The sequence below is a fragment of the Lemur catta genome, chromosome 16 (genome assembly GCF_020740605.2).
Source record: "Lemur catta isolate mLemCat1 chromosome 16, mLemCat1.pri, whole genome shotgun sequence".
In the NCBI taxonomy this organism is placed as follows: Eukaryota; Metazoa; Chordata; class Mammalia; order Primates; family Lemuridae; genus Lemur; species Lemur catta.
Genome location: NC_059143.1, coordinates 21,643,357 through 21,653,892, shown reverse-complemented (window position 1 = coordinate 21,653,892; position 10,536 = coordinate 21,643,357).

Below are 10,536 nucleotides of genomic sequence, written 5' to 3'. Positions count from 1 at the left end.
ACCTCTACATTCCACACACAGGACTTCCTTCTCTGAAGTTTCATTGATGAGAATCTTTGTCCTTTTGCAAGTCTGATCTTTGCTCTTGTGTCCTGGCTTCCACCCTTCTTCACTCCTCAGGAAATGAGACTTACCAATAGGGCCCTTTCTTACCCAGAGCATCTATGTGGAATGTCTGAGAAAAAAAAGAATCTTAGCTCTTCAGAAATTAATAGGATAACTCTTCATTTACCTGAATTATTGTTGACTAGTTTGGATAAATTAGGAGGGAAATAACAAGTGTATTAGAAAGAAGGCTTTTCCTGCTACTTTTCCTAAAGCACAAATATATGAATACAGGCCTTTTTAGGTCAGCCCACTTTTAAATGTCAGTGGGATAGAGGATACCAAAAAGAACATTCTTAGTCACTTCTTTGCATTCTCTGCCCCACATCCAAAGCTAAATTTCAAATCTTTTGTTTTTCCTAAAGGTAAACTTTAAACCTATTACCTCTCTGACATCCATATCAACTAATTCTTTACTCAATCCAAATATTTTTCTGCTTTTAATTTAAATATTAAAATTCTTCTATTTTTCCTTTAAATAAAAAGATCAGGCAAGATCAGATTTTGGCTATTTTTAAAAACAGAGAGGTACAACCACACATATACACACATATTAATGACCTAGAGTGCTGTGACGTCAGCCTAATTCACAGCAACCTCAAACTTCTGGGCTTAAGCGATCCTCCTGGTTCAGCCTCCCAAGTGGCTGTGACTACAAGTGTGCACTACCATGCCCAGCTAATTTTTTTTTTCTATTTTTAGTAGAGCCAGGGTCTTACTCTTGCTCAGGCTGGTCTTGAACTTCTGAGTTCAAGGGATCCTCCTGTATTGGCCTCCCAGAGTGCTAGGATTACAGGCGTGAGCCACCACGCTCAGCTGCCCCTGGGATCTTGATACCCAATTTCCCACTAGGCAGTGGATCGCTTGAGGGAATATAATAAATGTTAGCAGATTCTGTAGGATGAGTTAAACTACTCTTTTTGTATCATAATTTATAACTGCATATCCTTCTAATAAATCTTCAGGGGATTAATATATGATATAATAATGCTTTATCTAAAATATTAATTCACATTTCATTATGATATATAGTTTTATGCTTCATACACTTTGTTTTCTATTTGTAGATGTGAAGAATAAATAGAAGTGTGTACAAATCCAGCATCATTTCGCTATGTCATCTTAGGTAAGTTACTTGATCTTGCAGATTTATTTGCTCATATGTGAAACAGGCATAATAACCATGTGAACTACAGGTGAAGGTTAGAAGAAACTTAAATATGCACAGCATGCCTGATAAATAAAAAACTTTCAATTAATATTTACTACTGGAATAAAAATTGTTGATTGCCTGTGCAGGAGCCATTTCCACATCCCTCCAACTTTACCCCTTGCTAATCAAACCGCAGAGGATGAATCAGAATTAGTCTTGGCCACTCATAGTCTCGGGCCATTTTTCCCGTAGATTCATTTAAAGTATGCATATAATCTAGTTTGGCCACTGGAATATCAAGGAATTATTGATGTTCTAAGACATATTGATCTTCTTAAGAAAAAGAGAAAGAAGAACATAAAGAACATATATTTATCCTATCCTTCCTCCTTTGAGACATGGCTAAGTTGGAACTTGATGGCAGAAGGTGCTATAGCCCTCTTGCCACCTCTGGGGAAGCCACCTCTGACACACTGTGACAGATCTGAAATCTGGAAAGGGCCTATATCCTTGACAAACTTACTGAACTGTGGAACCAGACACACAACCCTTCTAAACTGCTCTGGGAGAGAAAAATAAAGGCCTATTGCTTATATTAAATTTATATAAATATTGTCTTTCTTGCAGCATTCTAATATAGCTGCTAGTAGTAGGAATAGTGGAAGTAGTAGTAATATTCCCTGCTCTCTTCAGAACTGGGTGTTCATACCTCTAAAATTGTGGGCCATTGGTGATTTTTATTCCTTCCTTAATCTCCTAGTTGTTATTATCCTTAGCATCGCCTTCAACAATGTATTTCTGGGGATTTTTTTCTTCTTGCTAGTATATATTTCTTGTTTTCCTCTTTCTGAGAAAAACATAAATAATAGTCTTATTATGTTTTACAAAATTCTATACTAACCCCCCAAAGGATTGCAATATATACAATATATATTCCTGATCTTTGACTTTTGATTCACTTCTAATATTTCCATTTTACATTTTCCCTTTTACATCATGTGTCACATTTTTAATTTGAATTCTCAATTCTTAGTTATTTTCCAGTCTTTCCTTCTCTCTTTCTTTTGTATTTTTCCTTTTAATTTGCCTTAGATATACATAGAACTTCTTTAATAGAAGTGACACAATTGATTTTTTGTGGGTCATATGCTTTATTCATGCTTTTTTTTTTTTTTTTAAGAATCACACATTACTTTCTCTCTGGAAGTCATGTATTCTGTTCTGAACAATTTATTTTGAGCTCTACCCATGCTCAAATAATCTAGTTTTCTGATGTTGTCTCTTCTGTAATGTATAGTTTTTTTAAAAAAAGACAAAACAAAATAGATAAAAAATAAGCAAGATTTTTCTAAAATAATACTAGACAGACATAAATCATAAAAAATTAAATTAATATGTCTAGAGTTAATGTATTATTTACCTTAACTCACTATGACTTATTATGGTTATATTATAGAAGTATAAATCTGTACTGAATAGATAGGTATGTGCTCATTATACTGAAGCAACCAAATGAGATTTTAATAAAATAGATATCATCCCTTTCTACAGGAGATATACATCTAGGTTTTTCTATTAAGTTAGATAGAAGAGAGAAAAATGAACAACATGGGTTTTTTCTTTGAACTTTTTCCTTCATCACACAATTTGAAGAGCTTAGAAGTTTTAACTAGTGGTAGAAAATATTAGCCCAAGAAAAATTATTAAAATTTACCCCAATAATATAATAGCAGTGAATAAAAAACTTAGCTCTCCTTATGAGCCATACAGAGAGTTGATGGTTTTTTGAATACATAAGAATAAAAGTTAATTCCTATTTATTCAAAAAATCATGGCGATTCCAGGATATTTATATTTCCCTTCTTTTTACCTAAAATGTTATGGACATAGGTAGAAATTTATAAAATGCTGTTTTTTTTCTCATACTGAGATTGTCAGGATTGTTCTTTGAAGCTGAACAAAGCTTAGTCATTCTCAGCTTTTTTAAACCCTACGATAGTAGATATGATACTTTCAGAGGGTAAAACACCAAGTGTCTATTATGTCAATGTTTACAGAAAGTTGGTGATCTTAGAGTTTTCCTGAGACAAGCTAATCTTTGAAGTGTTCTTTTAAGAAATTCCTTCTGAGGCTTCAATTGCCCTCTGCTTCTGACTCCACCAGATCTAGATGCAGTTGCCCTCTTTATAATCTGTCTCAAATAGGAGTCACACTATTATCTGAATGCTGAAATATGAGCCCAAAATCCTCTACTGTAGAATTCCACACAAATGTGGAGAGTCCTGTCAATGCTTGCCTTCCCAGACACTCCCCCGACAAGGCTGAGTTGCTTGATGAGCATTCATGTACTTGGTATCTGTTTTTCACTTTGAATCTTAGGCCAGGATCATGTCTCCTTTTAACCTTTTCTAATTCTAAAGTATCAATACTGTTTCTTTATTCTGTCTCGTTCTTACAACCTTATGTATATTTTTCCTTTCCACTACTCCTCTCACTCCTAGATGATATGATTGGCTCTTTTGGAAATTTAATTCTAGGAAAACCAAACTTCTATTCTCTCTATGTGGGATGTTTTCTTTGAATTTTATGTCGATTGCTTTGTTTTATCTAAAATTGACCCTTTCTATAATAACATTTTACCACCTGGACCCAGGCCTAATCTCGTAGCATGTGTTGTATTTGTGGCCCAGGGCCCTGTGTTCAGAAGAGCTTCATGTTTTGTGTAATATAATGCTGTCACTGCCTTGCTATTTTTAATAATTTAATCTCTGAGCTTATCTTTTATTTATATGAAGTGTGATAGTTCAGTGGAGTATGCATGTAGACAGGGAATACGCATGCAATATGTGTGTCTCTGGTTGTTTCTCATCACCTGTGTACATATAGCATTCATGATGCCTGTGAACACAGAATTCCAATGGGCTCATGATTTATGGGGGTTCAAGTGAGACTCAAAGTGAGTTCAGATAAACATGGATTCCTTCAACTAAGTAGGGGCACTGACTATCCTGACCTGGCAAGTAATGTTTTTATTTATTTATTTATTTAGGTAGTTAGTTATTTCAGCATATTATGGGGGTACAAATATATAGGTTATATATATATTGCCTTTGTCCCACCCGAGTGAGAGCTTCAAGTGTGTCTATTTCCCAGACGGTGCTCACCACACCCATTAGATGTGAATATACCCATCCCCTCCTCCCTGCTCCCATCTGCCTGACACCGAATGAATGTTACTACTATATGTGCACATATGTTGACAGGTTAATACCAATTTGATGGTGAGTACATGCGGTGCTTGTTTTTCTATTCTTGTAAATAATGTTTTACATTAGAAACACAGCTTGCTTTAAATGCAAAAAGACAGTAATGGTATTCTAAGAAACGGAAATGACCAGGGGACCCTATCAAATCCTTTCTTACCCATATTACTTCTCCTAAAATCTAACTGCTTATGCTGAAATGATGGTATAGAAGGAAAGGGAAAGAAATACAATCGATTGGTCTTTTTAAAAAGTCTTTCTGTATTCACTAGTAAGCCTAAGGTAGAGAACATTGGTTTTATGGGTGCATTATCGAAGGATAAAATGAAAAGACTGGAATTAGGGTGGTGCAGTGTTTCCATTGTACTGGTAAGAAGAAAGTGCATATGCATGCACAAAAACTCTGATATGCAAATTTCTTAATTTTGGAGATTCTTCATATGAGTTAAACACTTTACACTTGAATTCGAAATTACTTGGATGAAGATTTAGCAAGAGTTGTAGACTATTTTAGAAAATTTTTCCTGTAATAACCAAGGTCGCTCATTGTGTTTGAGGCACCAATACAACACACCTATCACACTCCTATTTACAGATGCAAGTATCTATTTCTGGATGCAACCTAATAGAGTTGCACCTGGACATTGACCTATTGTGGTACATATTAGCCTGGTTACCGTCACAAAAATGGTAATGATTTACTGTTTGTTATTTGTTTGAACTTAAATCATAATATATTTATAAAAGACATAGTAGTGCTTAAAGACAAAATTAAATTTAAAAATACAATTCTACTAAAGATAAAAAATATTCACTAAAACCCCAGAATACATACATACACACATACATACATATATGTGTGTGTGTGTATATGTGTGTGTATATATATATGTATATATATATATATATATATACACATACATATATATATACACTGTACATTTCACAAAACAAAGGTTGCCTGTCATTTTCTTGGGAAGTTATAGTCAAGTATTCTGTGGCCTAGTAATGAATGCAATGTGCTCAAACTGTGCACCTTATTTATTCTAATTTCACCTCTTCAGCTAGTCATTGAAAGGATCTAAATTTCTGAGTTAAACAGAAAAAGACTCAGGGGTTTCAGCCCTAACTAAGCTGATAAGGATAGAGAGAAAGGCATTATTATTCACCTCTAAAGTTCTTTGTGAGATCATAAAAGTATTTAAGGTCCTGCCCCGATTCTAATCATTTTTCTATTGATCAAATTATAGATGTTATTATGCAAATAACTTTAGACAGGTCAAATGTCTAAACTAATACATTAGTTCACTTAAACATCAAAAGAAAACCTTAGACCATAGGGTTATCTATTTAAGACATGATAGAATATAAATGGACAGTTTTTGAAAGAAGATACCCAGTGAATTCAAATGAAAATCTTGTGAATCCAAACAGAATCCTAATATGCTTTGGGATAAAAGTGATTTTAAATGGAGTAAGAAGATATCTCATTGTAGTTTTGATTTGTATTTCTCTGGTAATTAGTGATGTTGAGCATTTTTTCATATACCTCTTGGCCATTTGTATGCCATCTTTTAAGAAATGTTTATTCACATCTGTTGCCCATTTTTAATTGGATTATTTGATTTTTTTCCTTATTAAATTGTTTCAACTTCCCATATGTTCTGGTTACCAATCCTTTGTCACACGGAGAGTTTGCAAATATTTTCTCCCAGTCTGTGGGTTGCCTCTTCACTTTGTCGATTGTTTCCTTTGCTGTAAAAGAGGCTGCCCAGCCCGACAGGACCCCACCTGTCCACCTCTCCTCTGGTTGCTGGTGCCCTTGAGATAACTACTCAAGAAATCTTTACCTAGACCAATGTCCTGGAGTATTTTTCTAGTGTTTCCTGTATAGCCTTATAGTCCTAGGTCTTAGATCTAATGAATGCTGGTGAAGATGTGGAGAAAGGGGAACCCTCAGACATTGTTAGTGGGGATGTAAATTAGTACAGCCACTATGGGTAACAATATGGAACTTCCTTAGAAAACTAAAAATAGAACTACCATGTAATCCAGCAATCTAACTGCTGGGTATATATGCAAAAGAAAGGAAGTAAGTATGTCAAAGAGATATCTGCTCTTCCATGTTTATTGAAATAGACAAAATGTGAAATCAACCTAAGTACTCATCAAAGGATGAATGGATAAAGAAAATGTGGTACATAAACACAATGGAATATTATTCATCCACAATAAAGAATGAAATCCTGTTATTTGCAACAACATGGATGGAACTAGAGAGAGAATATTATGTTAAGTGAAATAAGCCAGGTACAGAGAGACAAATTTCACATGTTCTCAATCATATGTGGAGCCAAAAATTGTTTTAAAAAAATTTAACTCATGGAGACTAAGAGTATAATGATGGTTACCAGAGGCTGGGAAGGATAACAGAGAGGGAGGATAAAGGGGGAATATTTAGTCAGTATGAAAATACAGTTAGGTAGAATGAACAAGATCTAGTATTTGATAACACAATATGGTGATTATAGTTAATAATTTATTGTGTATTTCAAAATAACTAAAAGAATTCCTACACAAAGAAATGATACATGCTTGAGGTAATGGATAGTCTAATTCCTCTGATTTGATCCTTTTACACTGTATGCCTGTATCAAAATTTCACATGTGCCCTGCCTGTATACAATAAAATTAATATATATACACAACTATTATGCACCCATGAAAATTAAAAATTTGAAAATTTAAAAAGAATCCTAAACATCCTATTCACATGTTAACATGTATCCAATTGATATATACCTATAAAATTTGAGCCATCAAACTCAGTGATAGTTGTTTGCCTAATTCTAAAGAAGAATTGTTTTAAAATACTTGGACCTTTCTTCCATATTTTTGTAAAGTTTAAATGAATAACATGGTTTGATAATTAGTGGGAAATAATATAATACTCTTCTGGCTTTTCTGTGATTGAAAATTTATTTATAACCAGTTATTCCAGTGAAATTAGGATCACCATGTTATGAAAAACAAAAATAAAATATATGTGTTTGACCATATTTTTTAATTGAACAGATGAGCTGAAAAGTCATAACTGCAATGTAATGATCTCTATTAGAGCTATTTATAGGTGAAGAAATAGTTTGCTATATGGATTCTGTCATACCTATCATTTATATGTTTCAGTAAAATGTTAATGAAAAGTTTTATTTTTTATTTCTTGAGTTTGCTTTTAGAATAGCCAATCTTTTTTTCCTTTTAGATTAAGTGAATTTCTTATTCTGTATACTTTACCTAATTAGTCATTTAATTATTTGTAGTGGCATTTAATATAAATTTTGTATATGGCAAAAATTGAGACATTACATCTTGACTTCATTTTTGAAAAAGAGCTCTTGCTGGAGCTGAGAGAAAAATGGCATTATGTGCTACAAAGTCTATTTCCAAGAAGTATCCACTACAGTAAAAAATGCATCACCTCTCCATGTTGACCTCTATTTTTTATATGTAAGTTTTTTTTTTTTTCTTGAAAAGAAGTGCACAATTGCATCACACGGGTATCTTTGCAACATGACTATGCTCTGAGCCTCACCTCTAGATATTCTAATTTAGTTATTAATAGTTTTGTGGTAGAATCCAAGAAGCAGCATTTTTGTAAGCTTCTAGGGTGATTGTACTGTGCAGCTGGGTTTAATAACTGGATTGGAGCAAGAAAAGTGGATCGTTGCCAGCTCTTATTTTTTCTTTTACCGTAGATCATGGCTATACCTTTAATTCAATGTTACAATTGACAGAAACATTTCTTTTGTCATCTTTTTGTATGATATGTTTGAGGACTTGAGATTTAACCCTTTATTGCTCTAAGGTTGTTTATTATAACTTTTAAAATTCCTTCTGCGATAGTTCATACAAAGGGAAAGTAGAAAAAAAAAAAACGAAAAGTCACAAATATCCATGCAACAATTTTCTAGAAATTTAACATTTTGACATTTTAGTTTTCTTTTTCAAGGCAGTAAACCACACTGTTTAAGAGATAACTATTGCCATTTAAGACAAATGTAAAAAATTATACATTTACAAACGTTAGAATCTGTAATTTTATTTATTTATTTTTCTGATCAAGGTAACTTATTTTATTTTTTATTTCAAAATATTAAGGGGGTGCAAATGTTTTTGTTACATCAATACCTTGTATAAGGCTTAAGTAGGGCTTTTAGTGTGCCCATCACCAAACTGGTGTTCATTGTGCCCTATAGGTAAGTTTTTACTCCTCACCCCCTCCCATCCTCCTCCTTCCCTCTCTTCTTGGTTTCTAATGTCCTTTACTCTCTTTGTGCCCACATGTGCCCATCATTTAGCTCCCAATTATTAGAGAGTACTTGTGCTATGTATTTTTCCATTCCTGAGATACTTCACTTAGGATAATGGTCTCTAGTTCCATCCAACTTGCTGCAAAAGACATTATTTCATTTCTTTTTATAGCTGAGTAGTACTCCATGGTATATGTGCACACACATATATACACAAACGAAAAACACATTTTCTTTATCCACTCATCAATTTATGGGCACTTAGGTTAATTTCAAATCTTTTAAATTGTGAATTTTGCTGAGAATTATGAATTGTGCTGAGATAAACATACAAGTGCAGGTGTCTTTTTGATTAAATGACTTATTTTCCTTTGGGTAGATATACAGTAGTAGTATTGCTGGATTTAATGGTAAATCTACATTTATGTCTTTGAGGAATCTTCATACTATTTTCCATAATGGTTTTACTAATTTGCAGTCTCACCAATAGTGTGTAAGTATTCCCATCTCTCTGCATGCAGAACCAGTATCTAATAATTTAATAATTAATAAATTTATTAAAAATATTAAAAATGCTATTAAAATAGCATTTCCCTGATGATTAGTGATGTTGATCATTTTTTCATATATTTTTTGGCCACTTTTCCATCTTCTTTTGAAAAACTTCTGTTCATGTATTAACAATAGTCAAGCTGAGGTTCAAATCAAGGACTGAATACCATTCACAATAGCTACAAAGAAAATAAAATACCTGGGAATAGACTTAACCAAGGAGATGAAAGATCTCTACAAGGAGAACTACAAAACACTAATGAAATAAATCGTAAATGATACAAATAAATAGAAAAACACCTCATGCTCATGGATTGGTAATCAACATTGTTAAAATGTGCATACTACCAAAGTGATTTATTGATTCTATGCAATTCCCATCAAAATATCAACACCATATTTCACAGATCTAGAAAAAATAGTTCTATTCTTCATGTATTTATTTTTTTGTGAAAGAATACAAATTTGGAACCTATCACTTGTATGCAATTTTCTTTCCTTTTTTCTTCTTATTAACACAAAAGTGACAAGTAAGCTTAGTTAGTTGCAGCATAGTTAGTATAGATGGTAAACTCATTACTTCAAAGAATGAAATCAATCCCGAATTCCACAAAATCTAGGTCTGCTCAGGTACACAAGATTTGTTCTCTAAAAGTGGAACATATTTTGGAAAACAAAAATGTATTAATAAGTAAACACCTCCCTTCTTTAATATAAATATTAACACATTGAAAGGATACACACAGAAGTTTCAATGAAATATGTATTTGGAAAATTATATGAAAAAAATGTAACCAATAAAACTTTTTAAATTCTAAAATGGACTTCTTAGTAAGATTTTAAAATCTCTCTTGGGACCTCATGCTTATACTCGTGGCCTTTCATATAACAAGTCATATTCAACTTCTTTTTAATGGTCATTGATTCTATGTCCCCAGGGGCCCTTAAAGAAAGCATATTGCATGAACATTAAAATCAGTGAATATCTGGCCCAGCTAAGATCCCAGATCTCATAGAGAAGGATGAGTGAAAAGAGGGTAATAAGGAAATGCTGTCTGATAGACTTACTAGAGCTTAACACAGAGTATAAGGCAGGTGCGTGAACTTGTCATATATATTTTATCTAGAAATAGGTCTGGCGTTAGTGTGTCCT